The following is a 22,068-nucleotide window of genomic DNA, read 5'->3' as shown; positions in this document are numbered from 1 at the left end:
ATTACAAAACTAATTGCAAAGATAGAGTCTAATTCGTGAGACGAATCTATTAAGCCTAATTAGGCCATGATTTGACAATATGGTGCTACAGTAACCATTTGCTAATGATGGATTAATTGGACTTAATAGATTCGTCTCGCGAATTAGCACACGGTTCTGCAATTAGTTTTATAATTAGCTCATATTTAGTCCTCCTAATTAGTATCCGAACATCCGATATAACACTGCTAAAGTTTAGCACCTAGTATCCAAACTTTCCCTGCAGACGGCTGGGGTAGGGGTTGTCATATTGGTGGGTGGCCTGATGCTTTGGCAGGATCCAGATTGAGATGAGTGATTGAGCCGGGGAGCGGGTGCAGCCGTGCTGGAGTCCCCTTTTTAGGGTTTGTAGGGAGTTTCGATGTGTCCAACGTGATCTCCGTGGATTAGAGGAAGGATTATTCTTAATACTAGTGCCACGTATGATTGCAACTTCATTTATTTTAACAACTTTGTGTTCAAGCATAAGTCAATTGCACGCATTTTCTCATCTGACATTTTTTACGAGTACTCCCTTCAAACTTAAAGATACATCGTTTTATCCTCTAAAATTATTTTGTGTGCAATTATTCAGAAAAACATCGTGTGCGAGCATAAGTTAATTGCATGTATTCTCTCATCAGCTTAGTTCAATGTAGTGCCTACTTCAATCATGAATATCTACCACTTTAGCCTCTCCATCAATGTAGTCGTGTAGGTTTTCTTGTAGTGGAAAATCTATCAATACAGGTTCGAGTTCACACCGGTGCTCTTAGAGTTTTTAATTAATTTAAAAAAAATAGTGGTGCTATAAATTTAGTGGAGAGTTTTTAATTAATTTAAAAAAATAGTGGTGCTATAAATTTAGTGGTAGGCGACATATCCATCTACGATCAAACATATACGATAACTTCTTCAATCTCAAGATATGCAAAATCTCTTTTCATGGTGCTTGTTGGGGTAGGATGGGTGTGGATGCGTGTATATATAAGCGTTTGTATATGTTTTGTGTTTCGGGGAAAAAATATGACATAGTTCCTTGAGAAGTGTCTACATTGCATTACTCTCGTGGCTTTGACTTCCTCTAGATGTCGGCCACGGCAGCCACGCGCCTATAGCCGACTTCAAGTCCACCGCCAATCTTGTTGTCTTTCTCGATCGCGTGGGACCCTCTGTGTCGTTGTCAAGATTTGCGGATCGAGACTTAGACTAGTAAATTTCTTTTATGCGCGTAAGGCTTCGGATGGTGGCGTGGGAGACATGGGGTTAGACTGGTTCGGGCAAAGGAAGACCCTACGTCCAGTATCGGGAGATGCTTGTGTTACCCACGCGGGGTTCTGTAGTAGGGGTTACAGTAGTGCGAGAGAGGGAACTGATCCCAGGTCTCTTGAGAGTGCGCTCGTGCTCTAAGTGGGTGCGGGTGTGTTCTATTTGCCTGGAAGCCCCCCCATCTCAGGCCCCCGGTTCTCCTTTTATAGCGCAAGGAGGCCACCGAGGTTACCGGTGAGACCGGTTGTCAGGAGAAGTAAAAGAGATAAACAAAGCTAGGTAGAAAACAACACAAGGAGAGGGACCAAGTCCCCAGGCCAGCGGCGCCCTCGCCGGTCTTCGGCTCCTGCCAGCGCGTCTGCCGGAGGAGGACGACCGCCGTCGCGTCCCGTCGATGGTCTCCTCGACAGCTGTCGCCGCCATATGCGATGATGGTGTTTCGTCGTGGCACCTGTGTCCGTTGGGGGAGGCGGCGGATCCCGCCATCTGCTGACGGCCCGCGGAAGGCGGACGTCGCGTCCCTGTCGTCGGATGCGTGGGGCGCAAGGACGGACGCGACTTCCTCCTGCTCTGGGCGGCGCAAGCCATGAGTGCCCTGCTGCGAATCAGGGGGATCTGCGGCCATTGTAGCCTGTGCGGTCGTGGCTACAATGTTCCGCTCGGGTACTTGTGGCGGGTCACGTCGAGGGACGCGGGCACCTTTCTGCGTGCCAGAGCCGCGGTGCATTTATGGCGAGACCGCTGGGGGGCCCACAAGATCCGCGCCCTTGGCCGTCGGTCTGTGCCCGAGGTGGACACTTGTCTCGTGGGCCGGGATGAGTCTGACCCCCTACGCCCGGGGTCGGGCGAAGCGGAGCCTTGCGGTGAGGGGTTGGGCGCTCCCAACCCTGGGACCGCGGTTGGGCGAGGCGGAGTCCCGCCATCGAGGGGTCGGGATTGTCCGACCCCGGGGCCCTGGGTTGGGCGAGACGGAGTGGGATGTTCTCTGCCTCTACTGGGTCGGCGGTAATCGTAATTACCGCAGGTGGGCCTGGGCCTTCATGACTGTTGCTTTAAGCGGCATTAGGAGGTCGTTAATATTTCCCCCCAACACTCTGTGTTAGCCCACCGCCTTGCGTGTCTTGCCCGTCATCCTTGTGTATGTGTCACCCCTCGCAGTAGCCTTGTTCACCTGCGGGTTTTGCTAGGTTTGCCTGGTTTTGCAAACCAGACAGCAACAAGCGGTTTAGATTGGGTTGGTCTCATTCTACGACTTGCACGGAACTGGTGTTGATTGGGCTGGTTTGACGTTTAGACGGTTTGAGCCATTATTGTTTGACTGCAATGAAGAATCGTCTTCTTCCTCCATGCTTTCAGCCATCATCCATGATCTGCTGATTCACTGGCTCGCTAGCTCGCTATGTAGTAATGTGGGTTCCCGTTCTCGTCAGTCGCCACTACCTCTACCTTCCTCAACCTCCTTCAGTACCTCCTGACAAGTGACAATATGCCCACAAGAATTCTTCTGTGTTTATTAGTTGCAGTTTGCTCCAATCCCAGAAATAGAATAAGAGCTTTGCTAAAATCCTTTCCTGGGCTTCCTTGCGTAGTAATATCAGAACCAATTTAGCAAGATCGTCACTCAATTTTGGATCAATTTTGGTAGGTACCATTGTTGGTGTTTAGATCCGGCAACCTATCGAGGGGGTGCCCGAAGTAGTGTTTTGGTTGGTGGGCTTCGTCAAGATCAAGAACTCGAAGGTAAACACATACACACGATTTAGACATTTTCGGCCGCTAGATTGCGTAATACCCTATGTCATGTGTGTTGGTTGGATTGAATTACTTTGGAGGAGTCCCTACCTCGCTTTATATAGTCGGGGGCAGGGTTACAGGTCGGTTGGTTACAAGAATTCTAGTCGGATACGACTAGAAGAAGCCTACCTATTACAACAAGTACTTTCCTAATCCTCAACTAGTTCTATCTTTCCATGTAGACTACGTCGTCCTGCACCATGATCTCCATGTCAGATGCGTATCGGTGTCCAGCCTCATATTTGGTTCTTTCCAAATCTTCTGGTGGGCCCATAGATGTATGTACGATAAGCCACCGAGTACTTTTTAGTCAAATGCAGCAATTCTGAATACTTTTGTAGACTTCACCGACTAGTTTTAATACTCTGTGAGTACTTTATCAGGTTGAATCTTCAAAGATACCCAAACACTGCCATGTGGCTAGAATGTGCTCAAGCCTCATTTAACTTAGTCTCGTATCCTTCAACCTTAAATTTTATATGGAAGTGCGATGAAAGTCGCACTCCATTGGAGTAGCCCTCGATCCTTAGGTTGAATCAAAGAATCAAACTGAGCGTCAATCTGTAATTTGCATCACTTTGCCCTTAAAACTCGGAGAAAAAACTTTTTGTTGATGGACACATGGCACACAGCCCCCGAGCCATTAGCCGACTAGTTTGGTGGGTATAAGGGTCAAACTTGGTCAACGTGACCAACTTTTCGAATATTCATATCTTTTTCCGAAATAAAAGAAACCACCAATCAATTTTCCTGAAATTTGGGAATCCTTTAAATCGAAGATAATTCACTTGCGCAGTTTTTACTATGCCATTGTTATAAATAATGGAGGAAGTTATCTCTTCCGTTTTACCCTTGCCATTCGCCTTTCCAACTTCTACACTGTAGCCCTAGCGCCACCGCCACTGTTCGATCTCCGAACACTAGCGCCACCCCCCCCCACCATGTAGCCCCCGAGCGTATGCGACTGAAGACGCTCGTGACATCAAGGATGGGAAGGAAGACCAGCAAGGGGAAGGATCCTTAGTTGCCAGCATCCAAGTATGGCAAGACTAATCAGACCGCGCCACCCAATACCGTATGCGCCTGGAAAGAGTTGAAAGCAATCGAGGGTGACATCAAGGCTTTGGTCGCTGCAAAGCTGTTGCAAGAGAAGTACTATATTCAGTGAAGCTCCGCCTTCGGGAATGCCTACCCATTGGAATCATATCCAAAGTAGACAGTAACCTTTCTGCACTTCATTGAGCGTGGCCTTAGATTGCCCACTTGTGATTTCTTCCAGGATTTTCTTGATTACTACAAGTTGGAGTTAGTGCATCTGAATCCCAATGGAATTTTCCATACTGCTATTTTCATCCACTTCTGCGAAGCTTTCTTAGGGATCATGCCGCACTTTAAGTTATTCTGAAAGTTTTTTCGTGTGAAGCCACAACCCTCGAGGGAACACACGCTGTGGGTTGGAGGCATCGGAATTCAGAGCGGGAGACAGTAAGCAGCCTGTATTTGGATTACGAGTTGATATACTATAATGCCGGGTGGAAAGAAAAATGATCCTACATTGGCAACCATGATCTGAATCTACCCAAGTTGACCGTACACCGCCCCTCTTGGAACAACCGGTGGCTTGATGAACTGAAACATAGAGATTGACTCCAATTACCCGAACTTATGGATAGAATTTCCAAGTTGAAACAAGAGGGGATCACTGGAATTGGAGTAGCCTTTAGCTTTATGAAGCGCCGAATCCAGCCTTTACAGCAACGATGCCACTATGGCTATGAATACACTAGTCTCAATGATCCATCCAGCTTTTCTCCTAATGAAATCATCACAGATGAGATCATGGTTAGGCTCAAACGAATGTTCAAGGACGTGGGTGGGATTCGCACTATTGTGTGGGAATTCAGCGCCCACACCCGCCAAAGCCTGTAAGTACTCGTGACCGTGGTTGTAACACCCCGGGTGTTTAAATTGTAATTAGACTTAATCATCTGCATAAACATGAGCATCATGTCATTGCATTAGTTTAAACTCCTGAAATTGTCATTTATTGATCAAATGAAACTTTGTGAAGCAGCTCAAAATTTTGCTATGTAGCTATGCCTCCGCCCATGGCGCACCCACGCTTCGCCATGCCGCTTACCCTTGCTACCGTCGCCTTGCTCCTGCTCACCTGCGCTCGCCATTGCTGCACCTGCGCTGCGCCACAGCTTGCCAGGGCTGAACCGAGACTAGCGACTGCGCCCTCGGTTTATCTCCTTCCCACCTATCTGGTCTCGCCTCCCTCTCCCTCCCATTCTCCTTTCTTCTTCCTCCTCCGCCCAGACCAAAGACAAAAGCAAAACAGAGCCGAGCAGGAGCATGGCGCCTTCGCCGACCAAATCCCCCGTCCCTGCCTTGCCAAAATCAAATCACCACCACCCCAAGCTAGAAAACCTCCCCATCTACCTCCGCCACCTCTTCTCGCCCGCCGCCATGCACCCTAGCGCTGGGGATTGAAGTCCCCGTGCAAACCACTGCTGCCGGACACAAGACTCCACCCCACCATCAAAGCCCACCTTCCCGGCCTTCTCTTGCCCCACCAACCCCAAAAATGAAACCTAGGTGAGCCCCTGGACCTCAGGCTCTCACCAACCTGCCACCTCAACCATATTTCCACACGTGTTCCCGTGCATGCCGCCGGGCGTGCGCCGCCGCTCGCTGCCGGAATAGCTAGGGTTCGGGTTCTGAGGCATAATCTAGGGAAGTGTGTGCGCCTTAACGTTGATGCTCTCGGGGTAGTCACCAGGGTGGGGTGTTGCCGTCTTGCACCGCAGTGGCCGCGTCGCCGCCGCCATGCGGGCGGACGTGCGTGACCGAGGTAGAAGAAGGAGGTAGGGGTGTTGGGTCTGAAGGAAATAGAACTCTAGGGGGTTTTCCGCTAAATGTCTAGGTTGAAGTGTGAGGTGGGAAATATTTGAGGGATTAACTGTAAGAGTCAGGGGCTGGTTCATCAAAGGAAGGACGAATCTGTTGGAAAAAGTTATTTTGGAGAGCTTTCTTGCAAAACCGTTTTTCCTTTTTCGGGTTTAATTTTGTTTAAAATGGCTGAAACTTAGGAAATCCGTATAAAATCATAGGAAAATGCTAAAAATATTAAATAAATTATGTTAGGTTTCTTATGAACTATTTACCTAGGAAAAATTACTTGTTGTGGTGCACCATATGTTTCAAGTTATGAATAAAATGCATGTTGTTAATCTCCTTCTATTTGGAAGGCATAGCTATGTTGTTCATAAAATCTTGTTAAATTCTCAGTAGTATATATTAGTGATGAAAACTATTCTGAGAGGTTTTTAGCACTAAATCACTGACATAACTCCAGTTATAATTTATTCTTTATAATCTACCATGTCACCATGTTTGATTTTTAGTAATTTCTGTGTTAATCGAATCATGCTCAAATATTTACAGCAAGCTTTAGGTGTGGTGAGAAAGCTCCCATAAATGATTTATGTTCATATACCTATAGATGCTTCCTGAACATTTATTCATGTTAATAGTTAGTTTAGTTATGAAAGATACTTGCTGCTAGGTTTTGTAGGCCCACAAATTATTATTTATGCTCTTTATCAGTAGTATATTAATATCTTAAAAGTTCACTAGCAAAATCTTTATGGTTATGTGCATATGCCTTTTGTTAGCCTCTAAAGTGTATTGCTATGGTTTTAGCCATGAGCATTTTTCCTGTGTAGATAGCAATATGTTTTGATGCTCTCTTTTAAATTTTAATCCATGTATGATTGATTTGTTGCACTCTCTAAACTTGACTTCATGGATGTGTCATCACCTTTCAATCAACTGGTACATATGCATTTTTATGTAGATAACCCTCATCGACGGTCTGTATGAATTGATCGCCGCACCCGAGAGTGAGCATCGTGAAGCCTCTCTAGTTGAAGCATCGCAAGGTTTGAACTAAAGTTCAGAAGAGCCCAAGGCTAGTTGGGAAGGTAAGCCCCGGAGCATAACCCTTAATTTCAAAACTATACAATTATCTTAAGTACATGTTTACTTTAATGCATTAAGTTCCTAGAAGTTGAATGAAACCTTAGTTGCATTATCCCTAGGACTCCCAGGTTCAAAATACTAGTATGTGTAGGTTGATAGAAATGCTATGCTTAATTAAGAACTGCAAAAGTCGAGTGATTGCCCATCACTCATGAGACATAGGACCTTTCAATATTTATGAAAACTTACTTGAGAATGAATCACTGATGAAAGAAAAGGTTGAGACCGGGCGGAGATAGAAAATAAAGTTGAAGTTAGCATTGTGGTTGTGTCGGGCATGCATCCCAGGCCCACGAGTAGGCCCTGTGCGGCCCACTAAGGGGCGTACTCGGATGTAATCAAGACTCGGGGGCTACGCAGCAAAGAAGCGTATTCCAGTCGGACTCCCAAAGACTAGTTAGGTATACATATGAAAATTATTATGTCTACACCAAGTAGAACTCTGTAACCGTACCCAAGTAGGATTCTAGCTTGTAACCCTGCTCCCCCGATTATATAAGGGCGGGCAGGGACCCCCTCAAGGACAACCCTCTCAGCTCACCCGAGTTCAATACAATCAACACACAGGACGTAGGGTATTACGCGATCTAGCGGCCCAAACCTGTCTAAATCATGTTCCTTGCGTCACCATTGACTCCTTGATTCTCGACGACACCCACTGCACAAAAGACCACCTAGGGTACCCCCTAGGTGGGTTGCTGGTCTAAAACACTGACAGCTGCGCGCCAGGTAGGGGAAGTCGCCGAGTTTCTCTGCGCGAGTTCAATGGCATCTATCATTATCAAGCCTATTTTCACCTTCGAGGGAGGCACAACCTTTATTTTTGGATCTTAGCTCTGCATCACCGATGGCGCTGGATCATTTCAGCGTCAGATCATTAGCGTCCAGGAGAAAAAAACCTCTCGACGAAAGCTTTCCTCAGCCAAAAACGGGAGATTTCGTCAAGAAAAGCCAAATTTTCAAAGTCAGCGACACCGAGTTCGACTACGCTTCGGACTCGACTTCGGTTTGGATTAGTCGACACAAGCCGGAGCCCCAGTCACTTCACAAGTCGACTTCGACTCCGAAATGATTCCCATAGGGATTCCGCAATACAGCCGAAGTCTACCAAGGTCTCCTTACTCGAACTCAACTCGAACACGGGGAAGACAAGGATTGCGACTCCAACTCGGACTACGTTCGAGAAATTCCATTATCAGGGCCAGCCTAAGGTTTGGTAGTCACTTCAACGCCCCAGGGCAGGTTCGTTCACTGGCCGGGGATGAGGCCATCCCTCGTTACCCACGACTACAAGTCACGTCTTATAGCTCACATAGACAACCTCCCATACCAAGAAGGCATCCCGCTGACTTCAAGCCATGAGTAGAGCATTACAGAAATCACAACATCAAGCTCTGGAAGCTACTACCCAGACAGAGAAATTATTGTCATCACTCAAAACAATAATATGGGCACTAGCCAACAAAGAACCCCTCGATGGATAGCACAGCCCGACAACGTTTCAAAGGATGAGTCATCGGCTAACGCTCCGCAAGATGAAACTTCAGATCAAAGAAACCAAAGAAAGATACGGAACATTACTCGGGCTGAACATCGACAATCGTGTTCCTTGCGTCACCATTGTCTCCTTGATTCTCGACGACACCCACTGCACAAAAGACCACCTAGGGTACCCCCTTGGCGGGTTGTCGGTCTAAAACACGCACAGGTTGCGCTCCGCCTGTGTCAATTAAGGTCCGTTCGTTGTGTCCCTGCTGATCGAGTTTGAACTATACTATACACATTCTGGAGTAAGAAGTAGTTGAAACTGGTAAAACCTAGTACCTTAGGGCACGATTGAAGATTGAGTTGGTCCTGTTTCATATTCGCGTGCTAGTCAGTAACTTACGGCAGGCCCGGGGAGGTACCGGTAGGGATTAGCACTCAAGGATCGCAGGAGTTCGCAACTGCCATCGTTCTCTAAGGGGATCATTTGCCATGTGTTGCTTGACGGGAAATGCATATGTCGTGTGTATAGGTTCACCTTGCAAGGTTATAAATCTAACCGATTCGCCGTCGCTCTCAGTTAAGAGAACCTTGACCACTGTGTCACATCGTAGTAAGAAGTGGAATGATAGGAAATGTGAAATGATGTTGTTATCTAATCAATTGTTTTTCCACACTGAAAAGTTTTGAAAATGTTGCTCACTTAGAATGGTTAGCTCAACCTTAAATTGGATGCTAAAATTTGAAAGTAGGGATCCACTCATAGTTGCTTTTTGGCAAAACAAACCCCTCAGCCAAAAGCCTTTCATACTAGGAGTCGGTTAAGTATATAGCATAGTTGGGTAAGTCTTGCTGAGTATTAGCATACTCAGCCTTGCTTTGTTGTTTATTTTCATATTCTAGTGATGAAATGATAGAGTTGGTTGCCGGTCAAACTTGGGATGGCCATCCTTTACCTGAAGGGCGGTCGGTTGAGTGGTCTTCGATCTCGCCTTGAGGTGGTCTCATGTTGGATGACATGTGGTGGGCTACTCATGTTGTCATGTACCTTTATTTCATGCTTTATCATTTAGACTTCTGTTGTATTTTATTTGAAGAACTCTGGCTTGTAATATTTATGAATTTGAACTCGGTTTGTAAATTAATTATGAACTCTATGTTTGTAACCTGAAATACCATGTTATATCATTTGCGCTCACCTTTGTGTGAGACTTGTTGCATGTTGTTTCGATCGAGATATTTAGTGCTTTAATCGAGCTTGACCCGACGGACTGTCCGATTACACCGTTTTAAGTGTGTGTGATCGGATTAACCATTAAGATGATGGTTAGCACACTTAAGCCGGTTTAATTTGGGCGGTTCCGCCACAGTGACCCTCGAGTACTTCTTTTGAATGTACTAGTCAATTGACTTGTCTCATTTTGTAGGAAGGTGTTGCTTTGTAATTCTTCGCTCCTCCTCCTCCCAAATCTGAAGATGTTTGTGAAGCCGCTCCTCACTTATTTACGTGGGAAGTCATGAGAGGCGATGACCAGGAGGAGGAGGTAGTTGAGTCCTCCAGCGGCACTAGTTTTGATGTTGCGGATCAATACGAATTCAAGTCCCGGCCGTCTGCTAAGGTCGGATCATCCTCCGTGGCAAAGAAACGCTCAGCCAGAAATGAACTTGAAGTCATGATCACTCCACCACCAAAGAAGAAACAGACTACCCTTGCAAAGCGGGTTGTTAAGAAATCCGTCACTGCGGATGATGTGCCTCCCAAGGTAATTACCTATGAGGAAGGATAAGATTCTGGGTATCATGTACTCCCAAAGGATGTTTCCAATGTCACTACCGTGTCTACTCAGGATGACACTAATGGTTTGCAGGTACTCGAGCTGGCAACGGAAACTGAGAAGGCAGCTGCCTTGGCTGTTGAGGACAAGTTGTCGATCACCGAGGAGGTGATTAGGGATGGCAACGGGTACAAATTACCCGCATGCCCGTAGGCAAAAAATCGGTAGGGCGAGGGTACATGTGCCATTTTGTACCCACGGGCACGGTTGCGGGTTTGAGTTTGTGTCCGCGGGTAAAAAATTAGCGGGTACAAAAATACCTTAGCCATGCCCACGAACCCGCCAGACATGTGGACCTTGTACAAGTATATAAAGGATTTTTGGGTTCCAGTTCCACTCATCGACTCCCAACCTCCCGCAGACCCGCGCTGCACCTTATCTGCTCGGCCTCGGCCGCTTCCACCCCTGCACCCCGCACCCAGGCAGCCGCCCGTCGACGCCAGTTCACCGCCACCCGCTGTCGCCCATCCCGTCGCCCATCTCTTCCCACCGATCGCCGCCCGCCCTCACTCCCCGCCAGCCACCGCCCGCCCTCGCTCCCTACCAGCCGCCGCCCGCCCTCGCTCCTCGCCGCCACCGGTTCGCCCGCCCACCTCCTCGTCGCCGCCTCTCCGCCACCCACTCCACTGCCGGCCGCGGTGCCGGCCCCTCTGCCACCCGCAGGCCCCTCCGCCGCCCCAACTACAATTAGATGATCTCTCCGTCTAGCTCCATGGATTCGCCGCCAAGGGCAAGCTTATCATGGTCAAGGCCTCCTACAAGCTCTCCGACGCTGCTAAGAAGGACTCCCCAAGGCCACGCCGCAGCGTCGCCTTCTCCGTCGTCGCCCTCCGCCACCCATCGGCCCCTCCGCCGCCCCTCATCAACGCGGGCACGGGTGTGCCCGCGGGTATGCTACGCCAGCGGGTGACGGGCGCGGGTACAAGTTCGTGCCTGTGACAGGTTGCGGGCACGGGTGCGGGCACAGGGTTTCCCTAATGGGCACGGGTTTGTAAACTCTCTACTCGCGGGTAATGTGCCCGTTGCCATCCATAGAGGTGATCGATGTTGAAGATGATCCAGAGCCTGTTGTTAGCAATGCAAACTCCTCTAGAGATGCAATGAACCCTGCTAGTGCAGAGATGATGTTAGCAGTAGGGGTGGTAACTAATGCTGGCCAGGATTAGGCTGCGACTTCTTAGGCAACACCAAAGGCACCATCTCCAGCTATTAAGCCACTGCGCCTGATGGGAGTACCCAAATTGAAACTAAGGAGATCTTCAAGGTATCCTCTGTTGCTCTTTCGAGTACTTATTATGACTCGTAAGTAAGTTGCTTGTGACAGAAATATGTGCCCTTCCGCAGAAATCCTTGGACATAGATTTGGCTAGGCCTGACTCCAGTCCTGAAATCCTTGGACATAGATTTGGCTAGCCACTCAGCTCAAGACATCATCCAGGCTCAAGCAGTCCTTCCGCCACAGGAGCAAATTGTAGAGAAGCCATCTACTCCAAGGGCTACATCTACTATGACGGCTCTTATGTATGAGGTGTTAGCATCATCGACCGATGTTGTGCCGCCAGCCCCTGAGCGACAAGTACTCGAAGAAGTGGCGGCGACTACTTCTGGCACCGTGGTTACTCCTGTAGCCCCCAAGCCAGAGGTGGAAAGTGAAGCAGCGACAGTTTTGGAAGTCATGGCCGCCGACACGTCCTTCGAGCTAGGTCCGTCGACAAACCTTGGCATGGTTCCGCAAAGCGCAACTGATTCTGAAGCTCCTGCAGATCCTTTGTCAGTCGTAGAAATTCATCTTGAAGTAATCCAACTGATCGACGACTCCTTGCTAAATATGGATGTGGTTGCTGGAATGATGGAGATGCACCGCCGTATCGGCAATTATGCAGAGGTATCTTCTTTTCTGACTTGATTTGTTTGTTGTTGACTTGTAACTTGTACTTGTGTACTAATACAAGTATCTATTGTGTGTGTCGCAGAATGTCATCAAGCGCTCCTGCCGTAAATCCTAGATGCTTGAAGGATATGGGGACACAATACTTCGTGCTGAGACCCTTGGAAAAGAACTTGCTAAGGAGAGGGAGCACTATTCTTGATTAATGATGAAGTATGACGGAGCAACTGCTGAATACCGAAATTGCATCTTGCAACTTGAAGAAGAGAAAGACCGACTCAGCGGACGCAACAAGTGCTTGAACCAGCTGATTAAAGGTAATTGTTATTCTTGCTGCTTTCCGCATACTAATTTTGCTTGTGGTACTGACCGTCTGCTGCCTTAATGTGCGGAGCTTGAGAAGTCGAATAAAGAACTTTAGGAGAAAGCCACCGATTGGACCAATGCGTTCTATCGTGTGATTGACCAGAACGACAAACTTGTCTTGCAAGTTGAGAAGTTGGAGCATAACCTAGAGAAGGAGAAGAAGATGCGCAAGGATGGCGAGGTTGATCTTGTTACTACCGTGGAGACCATCAAAGATTGCAAGGCTAAGGCAAAAATTGCCACATTCACCTTGAATAAGATTTGTGAGGCCGTCCAGCTGATTGCGGATATGATAGAGCCCCCAGCTGAAGGTGTAGAGCCTTGTCCGCAACTAGATAGATTTGTTCGGTGAATAGTCAGTCAGGTAGTTAATTAACTCCTTAGGTATTGATGGATTCTTTTTTGCAAGCCGGCAAGGGATATATTTGTCCAATAAGTTAACTAACTCATGAAGTTTATTGCAGACTTGCTTTGCAACCTGCAATTGGACGATTTTGTCCAATGAGTTGAATAACTCAAGATGAATACTGCAAACTTGCTATGCAAGCCACGATAAAACAAAAATAAGTAGTTGAATTACGCTGAAAATAAACTTTGCTTTATTGAATTGTAAATGCAGCTAAGGTTGATGGCCGATTACATGAATTGTAAATCTAATTTATGGATAAAAACAACAAAGATGCTTGATGTTCCACGAGTTGTTGACATCTTCACCGGAGAGATACTGGAGCCTATACGACCTAGGTCTAGTGAGCTTGGACACGACAAACGGTCCTTCCCATGGTGAGTTTAGCTTGTGCAGCCCCTTGATGTCTTGGATTCGCTTTAGGACCATATCGCCTACATTGAACGAACGTTCTTTGATGTTGTGATCATGATAGCGGCAGATCCCTTCTAGGTACTTTGCGAACCGGACGAGTGCTGTACAGCGGGCTTCTTCGAGGCTTTCTAAATCTAGGTACCTTGTTTTTTTTGCTGCGCCTTCCTCATACTGCTCGACCGTTGGAGATTTCCATATAACATCGGCAGGTAGGACAACTTCAGATTCGTAGACCATGAAGTAGGGTGATTGTCCTGTAGGCTTGCACGGCTGGGTACGAAGCCCCCAGAGAATATTGGGTAGTTCTTTAGGCCTCTCGCCTCCTTTGGTGTTTAAGATGTTGTGCAACCTTTTCTTGAGAGCTTCCAGTACCATCCCATTGGTGCATTCAACCTAGCCATAGGCCCGCGGATGAGCGACAGAGATGTAACGGATGTCGATCCCGTTGTTCTCGCAATATTCCCAGAACTCTTGATTGTTGAAGTTAGAGCCCAGGTCTGTGATAATGCGATTGATGAACCCGTAGTGGTGGACAATTTCATCGAGGAAATCGAGTACTCTTTCTACCTTGGGGCATGTTACTGGCTTCACCTTGATCCATTTGCTAAACTTATCAATTGCCACCAGTACTCGGTTGAATCCTCCAGGCACCGTAGGCAGTGGGACAATCATGTCGAGCCTCCAGCACGCAAAGGACCAAGATGGTGGTATGGTGATTAGCTTGTAGGCAGGGATGTGCTGCTGCTTGGCGAAGAATTGGTACCCTTAGCATCGGTGGACTAGTTCCTCGATGTCAGTGAGAGCTGTAGGCTAATAAAACCTTGATCTGAAAGCTTTACCCACGATTGTGCGTGAGGACGCGTGGTTGCCGCAAATGCCTTTGTGGATCTCCTCCAATATGTCCTTTCCATCTTGCTGTGAGACGCACTTCATAAGCACTCCTGACGATGCGCGTCTTCTATAAAGTTTGTCTCTGACTAGAACATAGTTCTTGATGCACCGCGAGACTTGTTCTACGTCTTTATTGTTTGAAAGTAGCTTGTGCTCTTTGATTTAGTCGATGAAGGGAGCGGTCCCAATCTAGTGTTGTAGGATCTCGATCAGTGGTTGTTGATGGTGTCGGCTCCGATATGAATGGCTTGTGTAGCTCATGGACAAAAGGTCCTACTTGAACTTTGATAGGACGTCTACAGCAATGTTTTTCTCGCGGACGACATGATGGAACTCCAAAGAAGAGAATTTCTTCTCTACCTTGCATACTTCTAGATAATACACATCCATGTTCTCCTTGTGGTGATCCTACTCGTCGTTAACTTGATTGATCACCACCAGTGCGTCATCGTAGACCAACAATCACTTTATTCCTAGCGAGACTATCACGTGGAGCTCGTGCAAAAGCGCCTCGTATTCAGCTTCGTTGTTGGACACTTCCCGGAAGATTTGCAGGACGTACATGAGTTGTTCACCTTTGGGAGATATCAAGAGTACTCCTACACCGATGCCCTCGAGCTTGAGCGATCCATCAAAATACAGGACCTAATGCTCAGGACGCTCTGCTGGTGTTGGTAATTGATTCTCCCATCACTCTGCCATGAAATCAACTAGGACCTGGGACTTGATTGCAGTACTCGACTTGAATTCCAGGAACAATGCTCCGAGTTCTAATGCCCACTTAGATATTCTTTCTGTTGCATCCCAATTGTGGGGAATTTCTCCCAAAGGGAAATTTGAGACGACGGAGATCTTGTGCTCCTGAAAGTAATATCGTAACTTCCGCGAGATGAGCAGTATCGCGTACAACAGCTTCTCGACCGGTGGATATTTGGTCTTGGAATCTGACAGCAACTCGCTTCCGAAGTTGATGGGCCTTTGTACTTTGAATACATGGCCTGGTTCTGGTCTTTCAACCACGATCACTCTACTGACAATGTGAGTAGTCGCGCCGATGTAAAACAGCAAGTCTTCATTGGGGTCTGGCACCGTGAGGACCGGTGACTTTGATAGGAGGTCCTTCAATTGTTGTAGGGCTTGATCTGCCTCCTCGGTCCACTAAAACTTATCTTGCTGATTGAGTAGTTTGAAGAAGGGTAGGTCCCATTCTCCAAGCCTTGAGATGAATTTGTTGAGGGTCACCATGCATCCAGTCAGCTTCTGGACGTCCTTGATGCCTGATGGGGCCTGCATATCGGTGATGGCGGAGATCTTCTCTAGATTTGTCTCAATTCCTCGGTGCCTGATGATGAAACCGAGAAGTTTTTTGGACGGCACACCAAAGATGCACTTTGTCAGGTTTAGCTTCCACTGAAATTCTCACAGGCTGGCGAAGGTCTCTTCCAGGTCAGCGATCAAACCATCAGGATTTCTGGTCTTTATGACCACATCATCCACGTACGCTTCGACATTGCAGTGTAGCTATTTTCTAAAGCACTCTTGGAATGCATGTTGATAAGTAGAGCTCGCGTTCTTCAACCCGAAATACATTGTTGTGTAGCAGAAAGCTCTATATGAGGTGATGAACGTGGTCTTGATCTGCTCTTCCTTCTTGAAAGCTATCTAGTGATACCCCAAGTAGCAATTGAGGAAACAGAGGAGGGCGCATCCCACTGCGGATTCGATGACTTGATCAATCCTAGGGAGCTCAAAGAGATCCTTTGGATAGTGCTTGTTGAGGTCTGTGTAGTCGACACACATTCTCCACTTATTGTTGTTTTTTCTTTCGCACTAGGACGGGATTGGCGAGCCACTCTGGATGATAGACTTCTTTTATGAAGCCCGCCGCGAGTAGTTTGGCCTGCTCTTTCCTGATGGCTTCCCTTTTGTCTTGGGCGAATCATCGTAGGCGTTGCCTCTTTGGTGTACCTTTTCGATTCCGATTGAGTGAGTGCTCGATTAACTCCCTGGACACCCCCAGCATGTCCACTGGTTTCAACGCGAACATGTCTCGGTTGGCCTAGAGGAAGCTGACGAGCGTGCTTCCTTATTTAGGATCCATCCATGTGCCAATCAGGGTTTTCTTGAAGCTATCACCAGTCTCAAGGTCAATAGCTTTGATGTCTACTTCACTTGCTGGCTTAACCTTGGTTGCGCTCGACTTCTTTTCTGAAATCTCGAGCTCTGACGGGGATAGCTTCTTGGATGCGGAAAAGACTTGCATCATCAAGTTTGGTACTTGAGTAGTTGGTGCTAGCTCCATGACTTCTATGTCGCAGTTGTACGACATCTTCAAGACTCCGCGTAAGGAGAGTACTCCCTTGGGTCCCGGCATCTTGAGTATTAAGTACACGTAGTACGGGATGGTCATGAATTTGGCTAATGCTGGTCTTCCGAGGATAGCGTGGTACAATGTTTCAAAGTCCGCCACCTGGAACCGAATGTATTATGTCTGGTAGTGTTCTTTGGTCCCAAAGGTAACTGGCAAAACCAGCTGTCCGAGGGGTACAACTGTATTGCCCGGGATGATCCCAAAGAACAGAGAGTTCATCGGGATGAGCATATCAGTGATGTCGACGCCCATCTTCTTCATTGTCTTGGCAAATAGGATGTTGAGAATGCTGCCGCTATTGATGAGTACTTTGGTAATTCTGGAGCTAGCGATAACCGGGTCAAGGATGAAGGGATACCGTTCTAGGTCTGAGAAACTAGTCCATTGGTCTTTCCTGGAGAAGGTAATTGGCACCCCGGATCATTTGAGGAACGTTGGCGCCGTAGGTTCAATGGACTTTATCTCTCAAAGAGTGAGCTTTCCGGGACCTCTTAGTAGCAGTACCCGGAGTTCTGTCGAAGATGACGTTGACGATGTTGGATGGATTTTGAAACTTGCCATTGTCACCATCATCTTCATCTTCCTTGGCCTTGCCCTTATCTTTGGTGCCATATGGCTCTGGCAGGTTGTTCATGACTCTGCGTAGATTGAAACAATCTAACGCAAAGTGCTTGCAGTATGGGTGCTATGGGCACTGTTTATTCAGGAGCTCGTTAAACGAGGACCTATCTTGGTTCTTACTTCCACCTTTCTTGGATGACCGTGAGATTGCGGCTACAATATTCTCTGGCTTGCGCTTGCGGTTCTGACTTCCCAAGTAGTATTTTGGTTGTCATTGTTGGGGCAATCGTTGTGGTTCTTGTCGTTGCATTGGCCATTGTTCTGATTGTTGTTGTTCTGGCCCTTGTTGTGATTAGATTCGAATCTTTCGATCTCCCTGTCTTCTTCATCTGCCCACGTCTGTGCCATGATTTTGAGAGATTTGATATTAGCGGGGCATCTTCTGCCGAAGTCTTGAAACGTCCGCTGGTCGCGGAAGCTGTTCTGGAAGCAGTCTATTACGTTGCGCTCTGTGACATCCACGATTGTCGTCTTCTTATCGAAAAAACAACGTAAGTAGCTCCGCAGGGTCTCGCCTTCTTGTTGCTTGACCTAGGACAAGTCGATTCTGTTGCTAGGACGTTGTATTTCCCCCGCGTAGTTATTGGTGAACGCCACCTCGTGGTCCTTCCACGAGTCGATGGAGTTCTTGTCCAACGATTTGAGCATGTGAGTGGCGCCGCCTCCATGCAGATGGGGAAGTAGACAACTTTGGTGTCGTTGTTTCCCCCAACTGATTGTACTGATAGCGAGTAGCACCGGAACTATTGGACTGGGTCTTTCTTGCCATCGTACTTTGTGATAGCTGGGGGTTTGAACTTTTTGGATAAAATTGTCCTCCTCACACATCTGGAGAAGGTGGGAAGCCCGTCAGATCCCCTGAGTGTTCGACTTCTTGCTCGCGCTCGCGGCGCCGTCCATCGATGATGGTACGGGCGTCGCGGCTGATGTTGATTTTGCTGCAAAGGTCTCCTAATGGATGTTCAGGCTCTACGTTAGCCCCACAGTGGCCACAGCCTCCCGAGGGTCCTGCCCAGCTATCTTCAACTCCATCTTGGCTTGGTCTGGCACCTCCGAGTTGACTTTGTCTTGATGGAGGGCCTCTATGGCTGCTGCCATGTTAACTTCACTAGGATGCAGAGCATTGGACTGACTGTATCAGATTCTGCTGATCGAGTTGTTCATACGCGAGTTCTGCCAGTTCAGCCAATTGTCTAGTGTACTTGTTCTGGGGCATCACGCGGGTGATGAGATCAATAGACACGATGGTAGTCAGAGGAGTACAATGGTGGCGTGTTTGAACTGCTTCAAAGGCGTTATCCACGTTCAGGATGAAGGGTTACGAGGTAGGCTATGCTAGCGCAAAACAAAAATTCTACCACGTAAACTAGGAAAACTGTCGTATATGGATCACGGGATTACCACTAGACGCGCAGATGCGGAAGTTGATGAAGCGCGTCGGGACATTATAGTTGATCACACGTCGCCGCAGTGTAGTCGAACACGTCCATGTCCAGCAGCTCCTCCTCGCACGACGGCTCGTCAAGCTCCTCACCGGCTCGTCAGGCTCTCATGTGGTAGCTCATCCAAGTGCTGCAGATGCAACACCTCCAAGATATCCACATGTGCGGGGAGGAAGCGTCGCAAGCTGGACTGCTAGGTCTTCGAGTGTAACAAGGCGAGGGCGTGGAGGGGCGCGGCTGAGGTTCGGCCAAAAGGGTTAAACCCTAAGCCGTCGCTACCCCTCAATATATAGTGTTCCCTGACGGGCCTCTAGGTCCGAGGCCCATTAGTACTCCTAAACCTGGTCCAATTCGGGTCATATCCTCATTGGACTTCCAGCCCTTTAAGTGTGCGACCCTATAGTTTCACATACGTATAGACATGGCGCGAGTACTCCTACTTGGCCAATAGTTAGTAGCAGCCTCTAGCAAGGCATGCTAACTCCTATACGCACACGAAGATCATATCAGACGAACCATCATAACATCACGTAAATGCTATTTCCTTTGCCTCACGATATTTGGTCTAGCTCCAAGCTGACCTCTCTTTCTCGATCGTGTGATTCGAAATCCCTCTCTAAGTTAACTATTAACCTCACGTAGCATGGCCATGCATTTTCAGATCCGATCACTAGAGGGGCTCAGAGATATAGCCACACAAGTAAAGAGTTTCACACACAATTCACATAATTGCAAATCAATTCAAGTAGCCTTTAATGGATATTGAAGGAACACAATATAAAATATGGATACAATGGAATATCATCATCTCTAAGATTGCCTCTAGAGCATACCTCCAACACTGGATTGGTAGATCCGCTACAAGGAGGTGGCGGCGCTCTGCTCTTGCATTGTTTCTTGCTCGTCGTTGAGTTCTTTGAGCTTCGGTCTCTTCTTCGACAACATTTGTGGTGAGCTCATCTAGCGAGCGTCATCTGGGTGACGCTCATATTGTGGGTTTCTATCCCGTCGTTCTTTTTCTTCATCCTCTTGTCCATCAACGACGACGAAGAGTTCTTGCTCTCGAGAGTAGCTTCCCGAGCTTGAAGTGATGACCTCCATGGTGCCACCTTCCTCATAGATGAGCAATAGAGGAGCTCCCTCCTAGTACAGGAGAGTGTTGAGGTAGGCAATGAGGCGCGAAAATCATCATCCTTGGCCAGAGCGGGTAGCTTCATATTGGGGCAGTAGACAAATCTGCCTTGCGGAGTTGATGTGATTACCAACACCTGCTACAGACTTAATAAAGGAGTCTCCTCGTCCGGATCCAAGTAGTAGTCGAGGTCCTCGATCGTATCCGGATCGGATTGTGATCTGGACAGGGTCGTCGGATAAATAGTGGTCGCGTTGCAGAGTCCGAACGATAATCGACTCTAGTGGTAATCCGACTCGCAAGATGGCTTATGCGCTGGCTCGTGCAAGTCAATCCGACTGGCGGAAGAAGTCGAGTAGTACTCAGGCTCGTCCCCCCAGCCTCTGACTAGGTCAGAAATTGAAAATTTGTCAAAATTCTCGGCGAGATCCTCCGGAGCTTGGCGGTGAAGCTTTATGGTTTGTTGCTTCTTCTCCGGGCCGATGCAATGTGGCGGCGGAAATTTCTAGCGCCGTCTGCATTGCAAACCTAGGAGCCAAAGATGAACGTCGCGCCTGCTTCAAACACGATGATGAGCTTGATGATGACTTATGCCATCGAGTTCACTAGTGGATTCTTGATGGTATCCCCCACCTGGTGCGCCAGCTGTCGATGTTTAGACCCGACAACCTACCAAGGGGGGTGCCTGAGGTAGTGTTTAGTTGGTAGGGCTCATCAAGATCAGAAAATCGAAGGTAAACACAGACATGATTTAGACAGGTACGTGCCGCTAGATTGCGTAATACCCTACATCATGTGTGTTGGGTTAATTGAATTGCTTTGGAGGGGGTCCCTGCCTTGCCTTATATAGTCGGGAGCATGGTTACAGGTTGGTTGGTTACCAGAATACTAGTCGAATACGACTAGAAGAAGCCTGCCATATTACAACGAGTATTTTCCTAATCCTCGACTAGTTCTTATCTTTCCATGTAGACTGCACCGTATTGCGTCATGGTCTCCATGTTAGATGCATCTCAGTGTCCAGCCTCATATTTGGATCTGTCCAAACCTTTTAGTGGGCCCATAGATATATGTACGACAACCACAGGATGTACAGGACTTATCCAGATCACACCAACTGTTGAGCGGCCGCTATGCTTGAGCATGCTCCCACACGTGGCACAATCTTAGCTAAGACATCAGTCAACTGTTTGACTACGATTCCAACGCAGAGATATGAGTAGCTCCAAGGGTAGCGCTGACGAACTTGCCTTGTCTTCCAACCGGGCTGAGCGCTCTGTTTTGATGCTGCCATGGAGATGTAACTCTATAAGATTGCTCTCCTCCATTGCCATCCCATAGACATCCAGATTCACGCCTGCACTGCCACCGATCGCAAGGAGTCATGGACGCCACGTAGATCTCCGCCATAGGAAGTAGAATTGTTATTGCTGCCGCTGAAACATCATGTGCGCACGAATTAGGACGGGTTGAGCAGGTTTGCATGGTTCTAAACTGTGTTCAACCCTAACCCGTTGCTAGACACATAGGCTCTAACCAGAAACCAACTAAGGCCCTGTTTGTTTCCACCCTCCTAAATTTTAGCTCCTAAAAATGACTAAAATGTGACTAAAGAGCCAAACACTCCTCCTAAAAAGTGACTAAAAAGTTTTAGGAGGCTCAAAACTTATAGTCCCCTCACCCCCTCCCAAAACCTCCTAAATCCAGTGTTGGACTCCCACTACCCCTCCTTTATTGCCTCTACCCCCGCACCCTCTTCCCGACCGCACTCTCCCCAACCTCGCTGCCGCTCCCTCCCTCCTCCACGCCGGCACCCGTGACCTCTCATCGGCGGCCGTGCCATCCCCCGCTAGATCCGCCACCCCCGCTCCCTTGTGCCGCCGCACGGGTCGGTCGGGCGCTCCCTCGCCGGATTCCCGCCACCACCGGATCCGAGCGAGGGAGGACCGGGAGGGGGGCGGTGCCGGGAAGAAGAGGAGGGGAGGGGCGCGGCGGCCGGGATTAGAGGGGAGGGGGCGGCGCCAGCGGGAGGAGGGGAGGAGGCGGTGGTCGAGGAAGAAAAGGAGGGGAGGGGTGCGGCAGCCTTGAT

This window comes from Setaria viridis, chromosome 1 (assembly GCF_005286985.2).
Source record: "Setaria viridis chromosome 1, Setaria_viridis_v4.0, whole genome shotgun sequence".
NCBI lineage: Eukaryota > Viridiplantae > Streptophyta > Magnoliopsida > Poales > Poaceae > Setaria > Setaria viridis.
The sequence above is the reverse complement of the archived record's forward strand: the minus strand, read 5'-3'. Positions refer to the sequence as shown.